Source organism: Cryptomeria japonica, chromosome 10 (assembly GCF_030272615.1).
Source record: "Cryptomeria japonica chromosome 10, Sugi_1.0, whole genome shotgun sequence".
NCBI lineage: Eukaryota > Viridiplantae > Streptophyta > Pinopsida > Cupressales > Cupressaceae > Cryptomeria > Cryptomeria japonica.
This window is the reverse complement of record NC_081414.1, coordinates 903,199,598-903,224,044: the sequence shown is the minus strand read 5'-3', so window position 1 is coordinate 903,224,044 and position 24,447 is coordinate 903,199,598.

Genomic DNA, 24,447 nt, shown 5'->3' with positions numbered 1-24,447 from the left:
GGTCGTCGTTTTATAAACGGACCATTCAGTAGAATTTGAATCCACAACCCGCCACTTGCCTCAGGATTATGTCTGGGATAGGCCTGGGATGGCCACACCTAAGACATGAACCTGCAAATTCAAATCTCCATGAATGAAAGCACAAATATGAACTTCTGAAATAGTTTACGTCTCTCTAATCAGAGAATTTTTATACAAAATTAAAACCCATTTCAGATTATACTGTCTAGATTCTAAATATTTAAATTTATTTAAAAATTAATTATTTTAACTATTTTTCATTTAATTTATACTAAATCGGGTCTATAAATTTGAATTATTAACTAATTTTGTTAATTTAATAACTTTTTTATTTTAATAAATTTTGAAAAAAAAATTATGTCATCAATCTACACAAAATTATTTTTTGTTTTAAAAAAAAAAAAAATTCAAAAAATGTTAAGTTTACATCAAATTATGTGGGTTGTACACGTCAAATTTTTAAAAAGATAATTACGGCCATTAAAAAATTAATTAAAAAAATATATTGGAAAAAAAATACAGAAAAATATGCTCATCAATCTTCAGTGTGTTACAAACCATTTCCCAAAACGGTTTGAGAAAATAATTTTAATTGTGTCAAAAAGTGTGGGTCGTACACATGCATGGTATGGTCCTGAAACAGGCATTTTTAAAACAGTTTTTAGAACTCCATTCAAAAAGTTATTTTTTATTATGTGGGTATTAAAATAAATTACATATTTGGAAAGTACACTCAGAGGGATATCTTTTACTTTGCTGACTTTTTCCAAGATTCAATTTCTAAGTGTTTCAAAATTTAAGCTCAAATGAGACAAAAACTGAAAAACAGGGAAAACACTTCCACTTTTTGGCCAAAAAGTGGACTCATCTTCTTGCACTGACCCATCAATGCAACACATAATTAATTCCTCCAAATGGCCAACAATCTCCCCTTTTCGCATTGATGGCAACACTAGATGTGAAAAACATCTAAGTACCAAGAAATGCCAAACAAGTCTCCCCCAATGGAAGACAACCAACAATCTCCCACATACGGATATAGCAATGAAGTTCTAAAACAAAGACCAAACTCCCCCTATGAATCATATCTATGTAAAGCACTGAATTATACATATATTTCTCCCCCTAATGTATACAATTCTCTTTTCTCTTTTTCACATCAATATCTCTCCTCCTTTGACATCAATTCCAGAAATCTGACATAAATATCAAAGCAAAAACATAAACCACCAAAACTCAAAGATAACTACTCCCCCTGAGTAGTAGCATCCCCACATCAGTGCCAGAATGAATAATATCTCTGATAATATATACCGGACTGATGCCAAAAAGCATCAATCACTTCTATGTCGGAGGGACAGAAACCCCTAACCTATCTCTCAGGTACTCAAATGGTTCTTTAGGCAAAGGTTTAGTGAAAATATCTGCAATCTTCTCTTTAGTGTTTACATAAACCAATCTGACTTCATTTTCTTCCACCTTCTCCTTCAAAAAGTTATACTTGATAGATATGTGCTTTGTCTTAGAATGAAATACCGAATTCTTTGATATATCAATAGCAGCAGAGTTATCACAGTGAATAATTACTGGTGCATCACAATCCACCTTTATATCCTTCAACATTTGCTTCATCCATAGAACATGTCTACAATTAGTAGCATCAACAACATAATCAGCTTCAGCAGTAGATAAAGAAGTACATGACTGTTTCTTGTTGATCCATGAAACCAACTTCTTTCCAAGATAGAAAGTTCCACTGGATGTACTTTTCCGGTCATCAACATCTCCAGCCCAATCAGCATTTGTATATGCACATAAATTAAAGTTATCATCCTTAGGGTACCACAAACCATATTCTGATCTACCTTGCAAGTATCTAAAAATCCTTTTCAATGCACTTTCATGATTTTCTGTAGGATCACTTTGAAATCTAGATGCAATACAAATAGCATTCATTATGGCAGGCCTAGTCTGAATCAAATAAAGCAGACCTCCAATCATAGATTTGTATCTTGTAAGATTTACCGGTGCAGAAACATCTTTCCTTGTCAATTTCTCACTTGTAACCATGGGAGTATTTACCAGTTTAGAATCTCCCATACCAAATTTCTTCAACAATTCCCTAGCATACTTAGTTTGACAGATGAAAATACCTTTGTCAGTCTACGTAATCTACAAACCTAAGAAAAAATTAATTTTCCCAATCATAGACATTTCAAATTCTTTCTCCATATTCTTAGAAAAATCCATGCATAACTTATATTTACCTCCAAAAATAATGTCATCAACAAATACTTCAATAATCAGTCTATCATCATCAGTGATTTTATAATATAAATTACTGTCAGCATTACCATTAGTAAAACCAAGCTTCAAAAGATATTTATCCAACCTTCCATACCAAGCTCGAGGTGCCTATTTTAATCCATATAAAGCTTTCCTTAACCTGCAAACCATGTTTGTATCATCTGAAAGTGAAAAACCATCAGGTTGCTCAATATAAATTTCCTCATCAAGATCCCCATTCAAAAATGCACACTAAACATCCATCTGATTAACCTTGTAGTTTTTATGGGCATCATAGGCAAGAAATAATATTACAGCTTCAATCCTAGCTACAGGTGCAAAAGTCTCTCCATAATCAATTCCTTCCTTCTAATAATATCCTTTAAAGACCAATCTAGCCTTATTTCTTACAACTTGACCATCCTCATTCAATTTATTCTAAAAAACCCATTTAGTTCCAATAACATTCTTATTTTTAGGCCGAGGAACTAAAGTCCATGTGTTATTCTTCTCAATCTGATCTAATTCTTCTTCCATAGCTTTCAACCAACATTTATATTTACATGATTCATTTAAAGATATCGGTTCAACTTGAGAAATTAAACATACCTCATTAGTTGTCAGTCTTCTTGTCATCACTTCATTGTTCTTATCCCCAATGATCTGATCTTCTGAATGATTCAATCTCACATACCTAGGAGTCCTCTGACTCTCTATTCCTCTTGTCGGTTCTTCAGTTACTGTTGAATTTTCTGATACTGCCGGAGTAACTGATTCAACACTATGTTTCGCTAAAGGTGCAAACGATTCAGATATAATCATTTCCACCACCGGTTCCTTCTCGTAAACTCTGATTTGACTTCTATTCAGCTCATCCACCTTGACATTAGCACTCTCCACAATTCTCTGTAATCTCTTGTTACAACATCTATATGCTTTAATTTTCATTTGTGTGGTTTTTAAATCTCTTTTGATATTTATTTGAAAGTTTAGAGTTCATTTGGTTTCGGTTTTTGGTTGAGACTAACATATTGACCACTTGAACTTTGTTTTTGGCTTGTTCCCCTTTCATCTGCATCAATATGTATACGTGTGTGTGTGTGTGTGTGTGTGTGTGTGTGTGTGTGTGTGTGTGCATATGTATATATATTTTTATAAATGCATATATGTGTGTGTGTGTGTGTGTGTGTCCAAATTTTTAGCAAATGATTTTTTAATTTATAGTGGCAATGATTTTTTAATCACAGAAAAGTTGTTTGGTGGATTTATAAATGCCTAGAAGTTGTACTTGAAAATGGTTTAACAATAGGCTAATGAACCACTTTATTAATTCATTCAAAATTTAAGGAAAATGAACCACTTTATTAATTCATTCACTACTTATGAAATGATATTTTAATCACAGAAAAGTTGTTTGGTGGATTTATAAATGCCTAGAAGTTGTACTTGAAAATGGTTTAACAATAGGCTAATGAACCACTTTATTAACTTATTCAAAATTTAAGGAAAATGAACCACTTTATTAATTCATTCACTACTTATGAAATGATATTTTAATCACAGAAAAGTTGTTTGGTGGATTTATAAATGCCTAGAAGTTGTACTTGAAAATGGTTTAACAATAGGCTAAGTTTGTTTTGAGGAGTGAAATAGGTTGTGGTGAATTGTGGATTGGCAAGTCCACTTAAAAAGACTATCGGTTAAAAAACCTATAGCTTCTAAAATATAATTACAATGAAGTTGTTAGATACGATAAAGAAGACAAGTGATGTTTTCCCACTAAAATTACATTTGGGGAATATGATCCAATGAATATAAAGCTGATTTTGGTGGTTGATAGTTAGTCCCCTACTATTTTCACCATGATGTATGAATTATAATATTAAATTTTTATTATTTGGTGTGTTAGAAAAAAAAATGATAAAACTCAATCTGGATCCTTTTCATAATTTTCCAATGTAGGAGCATCTGTCAATTCAAGGTGAAATGCCAAGAGGTGAAAATAAAGAGATAGGGACAAATGAAATCAATATGTACCAACTCATTGTGAGGAAGGTAAAACACCATTTTGGAGTTCAATAGGTTGGCAAATTTGGCAGCTAAAGATGAAGAGAATGTAGAAGTTGTTGAGAATGTGGGAGTCACTGAAAAGTTAAAATAGAATAGAAATGTATTAATTCTCAAATGATAGAGGACACCTCAAGCAAGGAAGAATGGAGAAATAGAGTCCCTCGAAGTGGGCACCCTTAACACCTTGATTGTTGATAGCATGTTGGAGGTTGAAGGTCAAACCTTCATCCTGACTCTTGCCATCCTTTGGAGATGAGTTAAGTCAAATGGGGTTAACCATTGAAGGCTAATGAGGTTGAGAGGGAGTAAGGCCTCCTAGTTAGGAAACCTCTTGTGTAGGTTGGCCTTTATATATGAGGATCACCGTTGGCCCTATTGAGTGAATTGAAGAAAAATGTATCCTCATCCTACTCCTTGTCTTAGGAATCGATCATGTTATCATCTAGTTGAGTAATATTGGCTCCTAGGAGTTATGTCATAAGTGTTGGTTTATTAGTATGTTGTTAGAGTTTTAAAATGTGTTTTGGTATAAATTGGAGATTAATGATTCTATCTTCCTATCATTATGTGGTGCTATGAGAGTATGTGATCATGGGATTGTACCTAATCATCTATAGGAGATGTTCCTTTAGTCTCATAGGTTCGTCATGGTGGATTTATTCCATAACTCTTTGGTCTTCCACTAGTGCCACCTTGCATATGCAATGGTGATGTTGTTATAGCTGTCAATACCTTTCAGTCATAATATTCCACACCACACTTTTATGCATGTTGTAGTGTAAGTACAAGATATTGTTGTTGAATCCTTGATATCATAGTTTGTCATTTCAAGAAAAGACTGTTCCATCAGATTTTACCTTGATCCTTCCAACAAAACGTAGCAATCTTACAATCAATATTATAAAAAAAAAAATTCCATTTAAAAAATGTAATATAACATAAACAAAATTGAAACCCACGCCCTCATTTAAACCTTCTTATTTAATTGCTTTATATCTCAATTCTAACCGGTGCCATTGTTTTAGCCTTAACATAGTCACTACATAAATGATTAGAGAGACATTCGGATATTAATGCGTGGAGATTATGTTTTTCCTCACATTTCTGGAAAGACGTGTTCGTCCTGTACAAGTCAGTGGATTTCAGTTTAGGATTCCCCTCATATAATTCATTTAGCAAAAGCCATTTCTAACAATAAGACTCTGTGAGTTGAACATACAAATTCTCTTTCATCAGCAACGCTTAAAAAGTCCAATGGAAAATTATCATGAAATCTCTTTCAGCAACCCTTAAAAAGTCATTCATGGATTCCTTTATTCTATTCAAAACTTTAAATATGAACTTTCGAATGAAATTGGACAAATTGTTCTTCTTCTTTTCTAGTACAGTATAGAACAATCACTTGTAATCCTCCCAACTCCAGTGAACTAAGAACGAGGTAGGTGATAAAATGTGATTCGAATATCATCATTACATTATATAATTGGCTGGTCAGTGAATATAAGTGGTGCCCAAGAAAATAATGGTGCATATCAGATAACAAGTCTAGTGGACAGGAATAAAGCAGCACAGATAAAGTGGAAAAATTAAATCATGGCATGGAAAAAGTTTAGGCCTAAAAGACCTAAAGAAATATAAATCCAATTTCAAGTAGCCTAAAATCCTTAAACAAAACTAGAAAAGGTACTTGAAAGTCTCCTATCATCCATAGAATAAATAAAGAAAATTGACTTGAGTTAACCTAGTACCCTGGTAGAGGATACACTAGCAAAATAAGTAAGTTTCGAGATTTAGATTGTGGTGTTTTATTCTTGACAAAAGGGTTATGGAGTGGAGTAATTAAAGCGTCATTGTTTATCTCAGTATATCTTTGAATGACTTAAAATTACATACACAAAGCTTTAACTTTTAGACTTAGCAGTGTTAAACACTAAAAATTGACTGACATTCTCTAAATATGTTGCTTAATGTATATCTTATATTGATTTAAGAATCGCCATAAACTATTATATAAAAATAAGATTTGCTTTCATATTCCTCCCTTCTCTAAGCTGATTCCTTAGCCATTCCTAGAATGCTTATCCTCCTCTTGCTTTTCACCGCCCTACCTTATTCTCATCATCTTATCATCGATTTGCAATCATAATGCTTGGTATGGGCGGTGGCAAAGTATTCATCTTCTTGAAAGGAATATCGATAATATTTAGTGAATCATCCAAACTATACAAATGGAGATGAAAAATAGAAAACAGTAAAAAGCTTGATTGATAAACCATTTCCTTACTTTCCACGTAGTTGAATGTAATACAAAAGAAACGGGATGCATTAGCTTTGGTCAATTATTAGTAAATCTTTAAAAAAAAATCTTCATTAAAGCTTCAAATGGAAGCATCCAAAACGATTAAACCCACCTGAAATTGTTCTTCTTCTTTTGGACAAGGAGAGCACACTTAAATCATTTGTTGTCATTCTAATTAACAATACAGTGCAAGATTTTATTAGTGTAGAAGCGAAGCTTCTTTTCAGGTTAGGAACAAATGGATTGCACGACACAAATGAAATTCCAGTACTATTTTTATAGGATTCTGCATTGCTACCATTAGCACGACATATAAGCGTGTACCCGCCATGGGAATTGCTGAAGGTATGCCTACACAATGAGAGGAACAAAGAATGAATAAATCTACACCATCCCCTACACCAGTTGTTTTAGCCACTTTGGCTAGAGAGTTCTTAAAAATTTAGGGTTCCCTATTTCATTCATTATAATTATAGGTGGAGTGTTTCATTAGAGATCTTCGGGAAGGTTATGTCACTGAAGTTTTGTATTATTTTATTTAAATATTATTTTGATTAATAGTCAATTAGTTAATAATAAATTAATATTTTATTTATAGTAAAATTTGTATTGATTGTCTTATTCTATTGACCAAAATTAGTCTTATATTATTGAACTTGAAGATATTTAAGAATAGTCATTTCATACAATCTAAATGTAGGTTTTATTAAGAGTGTAAAGACTTGAATACTCATTAGATTAGGCAGACCAAAATTTAATTTGAGTGGGGACAGAAGAGGGGAAAACAGATTTGAAGTTCAAATGATCAAAACATAACGAAATAAACATGCAGAATGCTAAAATATCATTAAAAGACCATTTCACCTTGCTATTTTACCTTCTCCTTCGGATTGAGCTTGATGAAGTGAAGGTGCCCCTTGATAATGCTCCACTTGATGTGCTTCTTTGATTGCTGGATGTGGATGGCTCTCCAATGTTGTGCACAAATGGAATGGATTTGAAAAATGATAAGGATGAGATGATCAAGTTGCCAAGATGATTTTCTGGGCTCAAAAGGGCAACATAAACTTACTAGATTTCGAGATGTTTTGAATGAAGGGATGGAGCCCTATTTTCTAGGAAGAGGAGAGAAAAACGGATGGCTAGGATGGATTCGAGATTAAGGGCTAAGATTTACTTGTGAGCTCACACAAGCTCCAAGAGAGGGTGTGGAGACCAAGAAATATGCCTTAAAGGCATTTCGTATCTCTACACTCCACAAGATGCATTGGAGGAATTAAAAATTCTCCAAAAAAGGATATCATGGGGATTGGAGGAATAAAAATGAATTAAAAATTCCTTGGGAGAGGGGATACCTAGAGGAATGGGTGATTTCGAAAATCTTACATTCACCAAGGAAAAGAGCATTTAAAGCTAAAGGTTGGATGAAAAGGACAAAGAGTTGACTTTGTGGCTAATCATGATGATTAACCATTAACGACTCATTAGGAGGGGGATTAGAGGAAATGTTAGGTGGCATTAATATTTGTAGGAGAATTTGACTAGGAGAGAGAATGAGTGGAGGGAATAAAAAATTAGAAGAATAATGTTAAGTGAGTTTAAGGAGTTTCTAGAAGAATGAATTAAGAAGATGATTTGTAGGAATCATGTAGGTTAACTAATTAATTGAAATTAATTAGCTAAGAGGAAGATTTGTGAGGATTTGATTTTTTTAGAAGAATAAATAAAAGGATTGATTTATTAAATAAATCAATCATATGCTATAGTGACAATATTAATTATATTTAATTAATATTGAGAGGAATTTGAATTAACATAATTAATTAATTAATTATGCGAGGAATAATTAAAATAATTATTTTTAAGTGTCTACAGGGACATCCAATAAGATGTATTGCAATCAATTATCTTCAAGCCCTTGTCAATCTAGATTGTAATTACATAACCTATAGCTTCTAAGCTATAATTGCATTGAAGTTGTTAAACACTATGAGAATATGATTCAATGAATATAAAGCTGATTTGGGTAGTTGATAGCTAATTGTCTAATTTTTTTACTTCAACTATAACTCAAAATTGTTTCTCTTAGATGAGTTAGAAAAAAAACAATGAAATCCAATTATGGTCCTTTTGATAATTTTGCTATGTTAATATGTAACTCTAGTAAAGAACAAGATCAATTCCACAATTTTAGATCCAAACTCTTTATGGAAATGAAAAAATCATCTACAAATCTAAAATAGGTAACTATGGACCTATTAATGGGTGTTTTGACATCCTTGCAACACAAATCCAAATTTATAGGGAAGTATATCTCTCTTGAAAGGAAGTTAACTCTTTTGATAGGGTACTTTTAGATTTTTTAGTTTGGAAATTATAATTTTGGGTAAATTTTCAAGCTATTTTAATGAAGTTTGTATGTGTTTTTTTCATTTTTAATCGAATGTTTTTTTGAGAAAAATTGAATATTGAAAATGAAATTGAATATTTTGAAATGAGAGAAAGTGGTCTCCCTCATGGATATTCGTAAGGGTTTGTATTGGAATTTATTTTTTCAATTTCAAGAAAAAATCCATGCCATGATTTTTATGCATTATTTGGTGTGCCATATTTGATTTTTTTGTGAATGTGTTGAACCAAGGAATGGATGTTAGAAAGTAGGATGGGAGTGGCTCCTAACGTGTCCCCAACCCAAAATGGCATGCTACAAATCACTAGTGAGGATTCTCTAGTTAAGTGTAAACTAATGAAACGTGGATAATTAAATAACAAAGATAATGGATTCCTATTCCCATGCCTTCAATGCTTGTGTAGACTAAGGATTTTTGTGGAAGACATGTCCTCTTGTAAAGTCTTAGACTTGTAAGATCAAGTATTCTCATTTGTATGAGAGGACTACTCGGTTCTACGTGATGTCATCCCTTCAAGCATGTGTGTGATAACACTCCATACTCTCTTTCTAGTATCTAGTCTTGTATCTTTGATTTTTATGGATGTTTTCTCCATTACTGATTGTTGGATTATAACATTGATGATCATGCCCAATGATGATGTATTGATTTTCTTCATTAGTGAATATGTCAAATGTGAGTGGTGAAGAGGGGAAAAACAAGCAAGGCGAGATTAGATGGTTAGTATGCAAATAAAGCATTCAAACACACAAAGACATGAAAACATCAAACAAACCATATAAAAACACAAAACAAACTATTTATACCTTGCAAATCTATACCTTCTCCTTCAGACTGAGCCTTTGATGAAGCCAAGGATGCGCCCCTCCTTGACTTAATTGGATTGGCTCCCTTGTTGAATGTGGATGGCTCTCCAAGATTGTGCACAAGATGATTAGATGGAATGGATGAGGGATTTTGACTAAGTGATGGATAAATGGAAAATTGGGTAGAGTTTGGATGCTATGGAAGATTTCTTAGACTCAATTGGACAGCATAAACTTAGCTAATTTGGAGATGTCAAATAAGGGAGTGAAGTCCTCAATTTATAGGAGAAGAGGAGAGGAAATGGAGGGCTAGGATTGATCCAAGATGAAGGGTCAGGATTCCGTGTGAGCCCACACATGGCCCAAGAGGAGGTGACAAGACAAGTGTGAAGACCAAGAGATATGCCATAAAGGCATTTCTTGTCTCCACACTCCTCAAGGCTCATTGGGAAGACTTCCCAATGTACCTAGGGAAGAGAAAGGAATAAAATATTCCTTGAGAGATGGGGATGAGGAATTAGAAATTCTTCAAAATGATGATCATAGGAATTGACTTGGAATAAGGAGGAATTAAAAATTTCTTGGAGGAGATGTCTAGAGGAATGTGAAAATCTCACATTCACCTAGGAAAAGGGCATTTAAGGAAGGTGGTTGGATGGAAGAGACAAGGAGTTTACTTTGTGGCTAAGCATGAGGATTAGCCACTAGAAACTCATTAGGGAAGGAATTAGAAGAATGATTAGGTGGGATTAGGACAAATAGGATTTGTAGGAGGATTTGACTAGGAGAGAGAATGAGTGGAGGGAATTAAAAATTAGAAGAATAATGATAAGTGAGATTAAGGGGTTTCTAGAAGAATTCATTAGGTTAATGATGGAATAGGAAAAGGTTATTTGTAGGAATCACCTGGATCAATTAATTAATTGAGATTAATTAATTAAAGGGGGGAATTTAGAGAGAATTAATTTTAGGGATTTAGAAGAATAAAGGTAGATTGATTTACTGAATAAATCAATAACTAGACTATAGTGACAATATTAATATTTTTATTAATATTGAGAAACTATAGTAATTGACATAATTAATAAATTAATAATGCGAGGAAATTAAATTAATTAATTAAAATAATTAATTTAAGTGTCTACAAGTGGTTTGATTTTGTGCAATTGGTGTTGATTCCCAATCAGGAATTATACTTTCCCCTTATTGTTATTGGTATTTACTTGGTATGATGTGTATGAGCATGTATACATTGTTTATGGTGTTTGTTTAAGCTCTCTCCCTATGTTTTTGGTGCGACTGTCTCCTAGCATGGTGACATTGGATCTTTTGATTCCATGAGGTCAAGTGGCATGAAAACCACCATTGAGGATAGAAGATCACAAAAGAAGACCAAATATGGCACTACCTTGGTACTAGTTCATTTATGTTTCATTCTTTTAATATTTATATAAATATATCTAATATTGATTTTGGAGTATAATTGAGTCCTAAGTTGTAACTACAATATTGAACTTTGGACCTCTTGTAATGAGATGGATTGTAAATGGTTATGTTAATGTTAATAATATTGATATTGTTATTTGGTTATGTGACTTGATGTTGAACACTATTTTACCTTGAATATTCTTTTATGCTTTAGGGTGTATGTGGTAAAGTGAACTTAAGAAATTTTTAATTTGGTTAAAAATGTATGTAAGTGTAGACACCTAAAAATGGTCAACGCTTGCGAGGTCATACTTTAACATTTGCGCATTGCCTCATTTTAGGTTTTTGCGTCGCATTAACATTTCTCCTATGTCACGCACTTGGTTTTTATCATTTGCGAACATCGAGTCATTCTTCTACATTCTTCATTCTTTCTCGCCTTCGAATTTGGTCTTGTCAACAACACTATCCAATCATGATTTTGATCGATTTCATCCTATCGCATCAATGTGCGTGCTAATTTGTTATCATTTTGGACATCGTCAATCCTAATTAGGGTTTTGTCCTCTTATTAATCTTATCATCAATCTTATCATTTTGGACATCGTCAATCCTAATTAGGGTTTTGTCCTCTTATCGATTTGTCATCAATCTTGTCATTTTAACGATCGATTTGTCATCGATCGTTGTCATGTTCAATCTTGTCATTTTGCGATCGATTTGTCATCGATCGTGGTCATTTTCAATCTTGTCGTCTTGCAATCTATTTTGTTATCGATCCTTGTTCTCTTGTCAATTTTGTCATTTTGCGATCATTTCGCTATCGATCGTTGTCTGTCTCAATTATGTCAATTTGGATCAATTTGTCATTGTTCCTCGTCAATTGGCGCATTTTTCAGTCAAATCGTTTATCACATTGGTCATTTATCAATCCAAAATCAGATCAAATTGAGTCAATTATATTTCAAGACCTAATTCATCTTCTAGGGTTTTATGATTTATTCATGTAACCTAATTTGTCATTTCTTCCTCTAGGATTACTAAATTATTTATTAATCCTAGGTCTTCTCATTACAATTAAATCTTTATTTAATTGGCTAATTATTCTTCCTCTTGTAAATTAATTAATAAATGACAAATTATTAATTAATTTACCTAATTTCTTCTAGTTCCTAATTTCCTATTTTTCCATCAATTTCTAATTCCTAATTGTCATCAATTTCAATTTTCTAATTTTCGTAATTTCCTAATTTCAAATTCCTCCTATTTCTCTCCTAATTCTATGGGAATGACATTTCAATTTGTCATAAATTGTCATAGTTGATAATCAATCAATTTTGACATAGAATGTGTCATAATTTGTCATCAATTATCAATCAATCAAATTGTGCATGGAAAGTGCATAATTTGTCATATTGATTTGCAATTTCCATTTGAATTGCATCATGCTAATCTTGTCATTTATCCAATTCTTCTATAAATTGGATGATTTTCAATCAAAGCTAATCCCGAATCCCTAATCAAACTATCGAACTTATGCTTCTAGTACTCTTGATCAACAAACCAATATCAATCTTGCTTTCAATTGTATGTTGTGCACTTGTAGGTGAGATCCACAAATCCATTTGAAGAGGAAAGAAGAACAATGGAACCGCATGGAAGAAGCATCCAAATCGTCATCCGGTTTGCATGATATTTGCTTTTGAATGCTTTGTTTTTTATGTCTCTATTGAGTGTGCTTAGGATTATATCATTGCAATATGTGTTTGTAATTGAGCTAATAATGATTAATATGTCTTTTTATATATTGCTTTGATGATTCCTAATTCTGATTCTACATTAATTGGTGAACCCGACGTGAACACTAACCTTCTAATCCCTTTATTGTGTTTTTGAGTGCTTTTGAGTTGATTTGCAGGCCAAAAACCCAAAAACAGGGTCGTGCAAGGTTTTCTGGAGACTTCTGCGCCTGTGTAAGACAACTTGCGCCTGTGTTATGCATTCTACACCTGTATAAATGCATTCTGCGCTTGTGTAAAAAAAAAAAAAAAAAAAAAAAAATTTTGTGGTTTTCATTTTGTTTTTTTTGCATTCTGGTTTTTGGTACTAATTCTCTGTGCAACACCATGGCATATGCATGGCAAAGACAATAAATCAAACTACTAACACGCTTTGTGCAGATTCGAAAGTCAAAGAATAAGCGTATCAAACTCCTAACTTGGGTTTTTGCAGGTTGCCTTAGAGAAACAATCAAACTTTGTGTTTGCATTTAATTTTTAGGCACCTAGTGGTTTCTAAATAGGTTGGAATGAACATCTGTTTTCTTTGATTGTTGAGTATGACATTGGAGTAGGAGAGTATGCTCTCATCCTTCTTAGGGTGATCAGAAATCCAGATCTTCGATACCATGCTTGTATTGTTGATTGTCTGTCACATTTAGAGGGCCTGCCTTCCCGACCACTTTGCTTTTGCAAGCAAGTGATAATCGTGAGAAGGGGATGACCCAAAGTGAGTACGGCTAGAATTCCTTGGCATTCTAACTCACTATAAAAAAATACCCGATGAGCGAAAGCTTTGAAGGAAGTGTTACGTGGGAATTGTAGTTACTTGGGAAGTGATGACCCTTGGACTCTTTCTCATATCAACATCTAAGTAGGGCCTCTTGGTCTAAATCGTGCTTGCGCGACTACATTTGTTTGGTATCTTGATGGGCTTAATGTCTCAATCACGCTTGCGTGACATCAAGGAGTAATGCTTAACAGAAATCCTTACTAAACACCTTGTTTTTAGAGGCCAAAAACCCTTCTAGTTGCTTGAGAAGGACAAATTCGGATACTTGGAAGAGATACTAAGTTCGCCATGGGGAGATTTCCATGGGGACTGATGCTTGGCTTCCCTGAGAAGTGAGTGCTGTGGAGGGGAGCCCGTGGGGTCAAGCATCTATGTATTCTCCTTGAATCTCATAATGAGTCTACCTCTCAAGTACCTAATGTCTTTGCCTACCATAAGAAATGTGGAAATGAGCATGATTGTCTTGAGTCTAAGTTGCAATATCTTGTATTCTTTGCTTGTCAAAAGTTGAATTGCATCTCATTTCAAAAACAAGGCAAATTGATTCAAAACAAGGTTAAACATAAGAGCATTTCATCCAACAAACTTCAAAACACTTTCAAACATGATTATCAAACATTGTTCAAAATCTTGTCTTAACATTCATGTCACTTGCATTTAGGTTCATCCTAGGTTTGCATTTTGCAAATTCATTGTCAACTACCAAGGTTAGGTTTCACCTAAGTCTTACTCCTTTGCATATCAATAAGGGTCATTCATTTGCATGTGTCCTCTTGCATTAGAGTAATACCATTGTCATTCATTCAAATTTGCATACCCTAGCTCTCTTCATCAAGCTTAGGTCATTATCATATCATATTAGGGTCACTTGCATAGTAATTGTCCCTTTGCATATAGTCTCAAAAACTAGGCTTTGTCATACTTGAGTAATCCAAATCTTTGATAAACCCTAAGTCATTGTTAAGAAGTCTATACCTTATCAAACCTTTTCTCTTTATGTCATTATTGTCATTTGGTCAAACCTAGCTTAGTATCCAAGCATATAGGGGAGACTTTGTCATTTGTCCTTTGAGGTCTAGACATCATTCCAATTTCCTAAGGGTCCTCTCTTAGATTTGCATTCATTAAGTTTGTCAAAATCTCCAAAACAACCAAAAACATAGGTTGCATTCTTGCCATAGATTGCATTTTCGTCTATTTTAGTTTGCATTTAGTTGCATATCATATATTGTCCTTGAAAAAATCCAAAAATATTGCATTTGCATAGTGACATGTCTATTGAAACAAGGTTCCAAGCACCAATGATGCAACAAAGTTTGACGTATCAACCGACAATGCAATCACAATTCTATCCAACCCAACAACAAGGCAATATTGATCAAACTTTTTATGATGAAACAAGTCTCCAAATACAAAAACTAGAGGAGAAACTAGCTCAAGAAAATGAGATTTTGGAACAAAGAGTGAAAAACATTGCGAAGAATAGATCACAAATGTCTAAAGTGTTTCAAAAATTTCCAGGTCGAAATCCAAATATTGAGCCAATTTATGTAAGATCTCTTCTTGAACAATCAGACATACCAGCTCTCCTCTCCCAAATAGAGATGATGAAACAATTTCAAGAAAAGAGACAACATCAATTTCAACATTATGTGCCTTCACAACAAGAACAAGAAGGTGTTTACTATCAATCAGATTTTCAACCAATACAACCAATTGTTCAACATTTCCAGCATATACAACCTGTAGCGTCCTAAAATTGCGACACTTGCAATTTCGACTGCATTTCGGTCTTCACGATGGCGACGCAACACGCAACCTGAATGGAGACCCCAAAACTTGCTCACGACACTGAAAACTGCATTTTTCAAGCACCATTGGCCTGAACCTCCTTGCACCCCGCTGTCCCGGAGGTGGGACCAGAGCGCCCAGTGCCCTGGTCCCTGGGTCCTATTTTGGGCCCAGTTTCCTAAGTGATATCGGGTCTTTTTTATTGCAATTTGGAAATATACTTCCCTGGTCGGCCTAAGGTCAGGAAAATCAGTCTATCAGCCCTAATTGACAAGTATATAAACTACATTTTTCTCTCTCATTTGGCATGAGAAGGACATATGTGAAAAGCGTGGAAACTATACTCAAGCATTCAAGAATTCAAGCAATTGATCATTCCAAGTCTCCATTCAAGGCTAAGTGTTGCATTCAAGTCAAGGATTCAACCATTGAAGAGGAGATCACTTATTACATGCCACATACTACAACATACAACATCTAAACCTTCGCACATAAGGATACAAACATCCTTAGAACAAGGTATTAGTACTTGTTTTACAGTCATTTACATTTACAGCTCTTGCTCATTTCTTGGTTAATTCCAAAACCGGGGTTTGACCTAAAGGCAAACCCCTAATCCCTAACCCCCCAATCGTCTTCGCTTTTCTGTGTGTAGGTTACAGGTACGCAGCTGAAATTGAAGATCTGGAATCCTTGTGCAAAGACGAACAGATCCCCCTTCGTTTCACGGATTTTTCGGAGGACCGTGGCGCCGGGCGCCATCGTCCCGACAACTTTTGCTCAAATTTGCAGGACAGCACCCTATCGACATTTTACTGCTAATTCCAGGTCCGCAGCTTCATCCTATAACCTAAACTCAGTTTATAAGCGAATCTTTATGACTTTCTATGCATCCTTAGCTTAATTTCCTTAATCAACATTCTTTACAAAAGAGGGTAGCTTTGCTTTCCAAACCCTTGAAATTCATTTAGCATCCAATCTTACATTGTGTGGGATTGAATCTTATGAGTTTCAACCCCTCTTTTGAATGTAAAGTCTTCCCCCTAAGTGAAAACCCATCGAATCCTAGCGAACCTCCCTTCTCTCTCCTCGGAGTTAGAAGAGGGGAGAACAACTAGGGTTCGACCGCGATTTTCCGCTTTACATTTTGGTGAACCCGACGTGAACATCCTTTCTGATTATTCATGATTAGATCTGAAAATTGATTCCTTGATTACATTTCCATGTTTGATCTTTTGCAAAATTTTAGAGGTGATTGCATAAAAACCCTAAATTTTCTTTTTTTTGAACATTGAACTTGCGAAATGTTTAATTATTAATGCTTGCTTCAGATCTGTTTTCTATTATAAATTATCAATTTATATCTGTACTTTAATTTTGAAAATTAAGTGGTTAAATGTCAAAACCCTAATTTTTGAAACCCTCTTAATTCAACCTTTGTTTGACAATTTGACCGATCAAAACATCTCCAAATCATCTGTGACTTTGGATTCTGTAATAAAATCACAATATCTTGCATCCCTGAAAATTTGGAAAAAAGTTGCGAGGACCGTGTTGCACTCCGAGCGCCATCGTCCCCGACATTTTTTCCAAAATTTCGGGAGCGAGATCTTGCTGTATTTTCCTGTTAAAATCCAGAATTTTGGCTGATTTTGTCAATTATAACACTTTCAAAATTACGGTCAAAGTTGGTCTTGTGATTGCTTGGTTTAAGGCTCCTAATCATTCAAAAATTGTTGAAATTGAAATTTTGTGTCAAAATTGTGTTCTTACTGTCCTAAATCTGAAAATTGTGTTTGCATTCATTCAAAATTTCAGTGCTTTATTCAAATTCTTGCAATTTGTCACTTTTGAAATTAAGTGCTTAATTACAACAACTTTGATTTCCACTTTCAAAATTGAATTTTGTGTGAAATTGAATCAATTTTTAAATTTCAAAACTTGCACTGCTTTTGACATTCCCTCTAAAATCATAAAATTCAAAATTTCAGTTTCCCTCTCTTTTTTCAAAATTCAAATTTTGCATTTTTCGACAATCTTGATAGGGTTCAATTTTGAGATTGCAACTTTAATTTGGCCTATCTACAGATCGTAAAATCACTCAATTTTTTCAGATTAGCTCTAAAATCATCATACCTTTCATCCCTGCAAATTTCGAAAAAAGTTGCAAGGACCGTGTTGCACTCCGAGCGCCACGGTCCCGAAGATTTTTTCCGAAATTTCGGGAGACTGTTGTGATTGCATTTAACAGCTTAAATCTGGAAGATTGGCTGTTTTTACTGAAAATTGCTACCTCTAAAATCAAAATCTTCTCTCTCTCTCTAGTGCATGAGTTTTACAACAGTAAGCCCTACTTACACTATTCCCGTTAGAAGAAGCCGTAGAATTAAGTCTTTCCGAGGTTTAACTACCGAGGAGATGGAACCTAATTTGAGTAGCCTTTTTAACGAGGACATGGGTAATTCCTCTAACCCTCCGAATGATGAAGAATCTCTCCATGAAGTTTCCGTTGAACAACTTTCCAAATTGGATAACCAATTTGACGATTTTCACCAATGGATGTCTCATGAGTATCCCGATAGTCAAGCTCTTCCTTTAATTGAGGGTCTAAAACACATGCTTCAAAGTGATAAGAATGGAATTGATATTTTGCGTGGTATTTCACACATTGTGAATTCGAACGTGATGCCTATGAAGAGTTGTGCTGAATCTTTAGGTTATACATAGCCTCCTACACAAGTCAATCATTCTATTCCTTTGACCACTTCTATTGCTAGTATACCTACCTTTACATCAAACATAATGGCTACTTCTATACAAGACATTCCTCCTGTGATCACTAGTCATGGGGGCAATCCTCCTTCTTCAATTAACCCTATTCCTTCATTCAATCCGACTTCTTCATTCATTCCTTCAATGAGTGTTCCTATTACATCTTCACAAATGAACATGACGCAAGGGGGCAATTCATTTAACCATTCCATTCCTCCTTGTAGTGTTCCTCCTATCCAATCATCTCCTATGGTTGACTATCATAGGGTCCCACCACCTTACTCTTTACCTTCTTTCAATAACATCACACCTCCATCTCAATCTAACACACCTAATATGAACTCTTCGACTGAAGCTACCATTAATAATCTTGCACAAACTGTCTCTTCTTTACAGCAACAAATTGCCTCTATGAATCAATCTAAGTTTAGTGTGCCCACATTTGATGTTGCGAGCCCACTTTCTCTTGATATTGTTCGAGCTATCCCTCCTAAACATGTTGAAATCCCGCATTTGGAGCTTTATAATGGTAAAGGAGATCCTCTAACACATGTTAAGACTTTTCAAACAATATGTACTGATTTTGCTTATGACCAAAGGTTACTTGCAAAACTATTCACCAGAACATTAAGAGACAAAGCCCTACAATGGTATTGCTCGTTGCCTTCTTATTCTATTACTTCTTTCGAACAACTTGCAAATGCTTTCATTCAACAATTTCAAAACAATATAAGTCCTAAAGTTACTTTGATTGATTTAATGCATTGTAAACAAGGTGTTAAAGAAAAAGTGACTGATTTCATTGGTAGATATAAGCATTTGTATGCTCAAATTTCTTTTCCAGTGCCTGATAATGATATTCAAAGAATCTTTATTTCTAATTTGCAAAAAGATATTCGAGACAAACTTCTGTTTTCTGAGTTTACTTCTTTCCAACAGTTGTGTGCCACTCTTCACAATTATCAACTGACTGTGAGTCAAATGGAACAATCACATCCTATGGCTCCGAGTGATAAGGGTGATAGCAGTCAACAACCATTTGGGAAGTTTAAACCGAAGAGAGATTCCATCAAATTCAATGAAAACATCATCAACAACAATGTGAATGCAGCATCAGGTGTGCCTCCTATTTCTAAATTTTTTAGGAAAGAAAGAAAGTATACTCCTTTGAATGAATCATTGCATGATATTATGAATAAGTTATTGGGACAAAATGTGCTTACTCTTCCTCCTATACGACAAATTGATCCTGCAAAGATTACTTCACCTTATTTTGATCACAAATCTTTTTGTCACTTTCATCGTCAGCCTGGTCATGATACTGAAAAATGTTTTTCTTTAAAGGGTAAAATTCAAGATTTGATTGATAATAATACTATTTCTGTTTCTGGAGTGAATGATAAAGGCAACACATCTGTAGCTCCTCCTAACCAAAATCTTCAGATTTTTACTGATCCATTACCTTCTCATACCTCTCATACCTCTAATGCGATTGAGGCTAATGATTCCTCTTTCTCATCTGATGGTCTTGTGTCTATGACTCCGAATGTGATTAACTTTGTAGAGCAGCAAGAAATCCCTAAAAAACCTTCCATCACATTTGATTCCAGTGAAACCATTAGGGCACCTGATGGTCCTTTATACATAGTTGCAAAAGTCAAAAATACACCTTGCCGTGGAGTGCTTATTGATCCTTCGTGCATGATTAATGTTATTACTGAAGAATTTCTTTTTACTTTGCAATTGAATCAAGTGATCTATGACAAAACAGATGTGATTGTGAAAATATTTGATGCATTTTCTTCTCCTGCAATTGGTTCTATTACATTGCCTATTGAGGTTCATAATAAATCTCTTGATGTGAACTTTGCTATTATTCCATCTTCCGAACAATTTCGTGTGAAGCTTGGCTATCCTTGGCTATCTTCCATGAAAGCTATTGCTTCTCCTATTCACAAGTGTTTTAAATTTCCCCATAATGGTGAAGTTGTTACTGTCAATCATAGTCTCTTTAAACCAGCTGAAAGAACCTCTAGTGTTCCTATTGATTACTTTTGGCCCAAACAATTCCAATCTCTTCCTCCGCGAAGTGATCATCTTTTTAAATCTTATCAAAAGTGGAAAACAGATATGATCCTATCTCTAAGTGAACCTAGAACACCTAAACTTGACATTCCTATCATTCTTGAGAAGGAAATTCTTCCTTTGAAAGACAAAACTAATGTCTTTCCTCAAGAAGATTCCCAACCCATCCCCATGGATGTGACTATGTCTATGCCTAATAAATCTTCTAAAAGTAGACCTATACCTCCTCGTCATGATGGACTTGGTCTTCTTCCTAAACCAAAAATTCTTCCTTTATATGGAGCAGTTCCTCCTCCTGCCTTTTATAGAGAGAAGAGACCATCTTCTTTTCCTATTATCCAGCCTAAGAGACCACAACCTAAACACCCAAGTGATAAGGATGAGAACATTCCTCCTCCTTTATCTTCTACACTTCCTACTAAGACTAGACGTAATCGTTCTGCACGGGAACGCCGACGAAAGCGTCGTCTTAGGGCTCAAGCAGCTGCTTCTCAAACTTCACAATCTCCAAAAACACCTTCAACAAGCATTATTCCATTTTCTCCTCAGCCGGATATTGAGCCTAAATCTCCTAAACATAAGATGCATGATGGTCTTGATCCTGTACGAGTTAAAGATCCTATTTTTATAAATCTTGATGATGATATAGATGAAAATGTTATGCATGATGAAAATGTTACTCCTCTTGCTTCTGATAGTGAATATGAACTTGTTGATGTCGATAACCATTTATCTAATGAATTTTCTAAAGCACTTATCCTAGCTCCTAGACAAGAACAATGTGGCTTGGAACATGAACATAGCCCTTGTTTGGATCTTGTGATAGCTCCATCTGCTGTGTTGGATGTTCCTCCTCTAGCGTGTTCCCTGCCTTCCCGAAACATTGATCAGCAAGATCGGGGGGTAGATGACGTGCTAGACTAGTTACATTAGCATAGCAGATTCTCTCCCCCTCTCTTTTGTTACTTCTTCTATATGTTATTCTCATTCTTCTATTTGTTGTCCTTAGTGTTGTCTACTTGAGGACGATGCAAAGCATTGAGATCTCTTTGGTCTCTCTCATGTTGACTCAAAAGACACATGTGTTCTCTTCTTCTAGGTGACCTTCCTTGATTGGGGAATGAAGAACAATTATGCATACATCCATATGATATATACATGACTTATCATACAGCATACTGACCCCGAGGAAAGCGAAGTCACCTCGTGCTTTGTGTTTTGTGTCTATTATCCTTGGGTTTATCTCACACTTGGGGGCTAAATCTTTGCGATAACGTGCTCCTTTTCCTTTCTCATTTCTTATGTGTATCACTACGTTAAAACAATCACCCCCGTTGAGGCATGTGCGATCGCTTTAACGTAGGGGGGCATACACCTTGTCTATCCTTTCAAAGATACTTGAAAATTTCTTGGCAAACTTAGCTTTGTCTTGAAGATTTTTGGTATTTCTTTTGCATGACTCATAGTGAGGGAACCTTACTACTGACAGTCATGGTTCTCCCTCATGATCTTCCCTTTTACTTTGTCAATCGAAGTCGTAAGATCCTTAGTCCACTGGGGGCTTGGTGTGTCTTGCCTCCTTGACGTGGTGAAAGTCTTTCAACGTTGTTTCCTTGTACTTTACTGGAAGTATGAGCATACATACTCCCGCTAAAGTGGGGGCTAAATGTAGCATCCTAAAATTGCGACACTTGCAATTTCGACTGCATTTCGGTCTTCACGATGGCGACGCAACACGCAACCTGAATGGAGACCCCAAAACTTGCTCACGACACTAAAAACTGCATTTTTCAAGCACCATTGGCCTGAACCTCCTTGCACCCCGCTGTCCCGGAGGTGGGACCAGAGCGCCCAGCGCCCTGGTCCCTGGGTCCTATTTTGGGCCCGGTTTCCTAAGTGATATCGGGTCTTTTTGATTGCAATTTGGAAATATACTTCCCTGCTCGGCCTAAGGTCGGGAAAATCAGTCTATCAGCCCTAATTGACAAGTATATAAACTACATTTTTCTCTCTCATTTGGCATGAGAAGGACATATGTGAAAAGCGTGGAAACTATACTCAAGCATTCAAGCATTCAAGCAATTGATCATTCCAAGTCTCCATTCAAGGCTAAGTGTTGCATTCAAGTCAAGGATTCAACCATTGAAGAGGAGATCACTTATTACATGCCACATACTACAACATACAACATCTAAACCTTCGCACATAAGGATACAAACATCCTTAGAACAAGGTATTAGTACTTGTTTTACAGTCATTTACATTTACAGCTCTTGCTCATTTCTTGGTTAATTCCAAAATTGGGGTTTGACCTAAAGGCAAACCCCTAATCCCTAACCCCCCAATTGTCTTCGCTTTTCTGTGTGTAGGTTGCAGGTACGCGGCTGAAATTGAAAATCTGGAATCCTTGTGCAAAGACGAACAGATCCCCCTTCATTTCGCGGATTTTTCGGAGGACCGTGGCGTCGGGCGCCATCGTCCCGACAACTTTTGCTCAAATTTGCAGGACAGCGCCCTATCGACATTTTACTGCTAATTCCAGGTCCGCAGCTTCATCCTATAACCTAAACTCAGTTTATAAGCGAATCTTTATGACTTTCTATGCATCCTTAGCTTAATTTCCTTAATCAACATTCTTTACAAAAGAGGGTAGCTTTGCTTTCCAAACCCTTGAAATTCATTTAGCATCCAATCTTACATTGTGTGGGATTGAATCTTATGAGTTTCAACCCCTCTTTTGAATGTAAAGTCTTCCCCCTAAGTGAAAACCCATCGAATCCTAGCGAACCTCCCTTCTCTCTCCTCGGAGTTAGAAGAGGGGAGAACAACTAGGGTTCGACCGCGATTTTCCGCTTTACACAACCAACACAACCAATGGTCCAATTTCAACAATATGTCCAACCAACTATACAATGTCAACAAATGGTTCAACCAATGGTGGAATATCAATGTCAACAACCACAACCAAACATTCAAAAACAAAGGTTGCAGCACACACCAACCCAAGTTTCAAACATGTCAAAACAATTGAACCAAGTTCAAAATCAAAACATGACATTAGATCATAACCAAATTCTTGCCAAACAAGTTCAAATTCCAGATACAACCATGTCAAAACCTCGAAAGAAAGGTGGCTTTATTGCAATGCTCTTAAGGAAATTACCAAGTGAGTTCTTTGAGGAAGATCAAGATAATACAATTATGTCTAGCAATGTCTCATCCCCTCGCAAGCAAATTGACTCTCCAGTGGCATCTATCCCTACACCTCTAGAAGTTTCACAAGAACCTTCCATATTGTCCTCATCAAACAATACCCCCAAGGATGCAATTACCCAAGGGCTATCCATAATTGATTGCCAAGATAATCCAATTCATGATGCACATCCTTGTCATGTTTCAGAAATACAAGACCCAATGCAACCATGCACTTTATTGCCATTACCTATTTTAAAGGACCCCATTTGAAGTCCCTCTTCCTCATGTTCAAGCATTGATTCCTTGCCAGAATCCATCACAAATGTTCGAAATGCATCTCCTTCATGCCAAAGCATTGATCCCTTGCCAGAATCCCCCATGCATATCCAAAGTCCAACCTCATGTCAAGAGGATAAATTAGAGCATGAAGAAATGAGTCCTAAAGAAAATCAAGATCAAGATCCTAAAACCTTATCATCCCATCCAATTGTTGACCAGGATCTCATCTTCCCAGACACTCACGATGATTCCCCTATTCTTGTCCATCCTATCCAAAGTCCTATTGACACTCCTTTTCCCAAGCAAGCTCAAGATATCCCAGTTCATCCAATCCCAAACGATCCCCTTCCATTTCATGAACATGATATCCTTTCCAATCCCATTGACATTCCAGATATCCCTTCCATCCTTTCCGATGATCCCATTGAAAGTC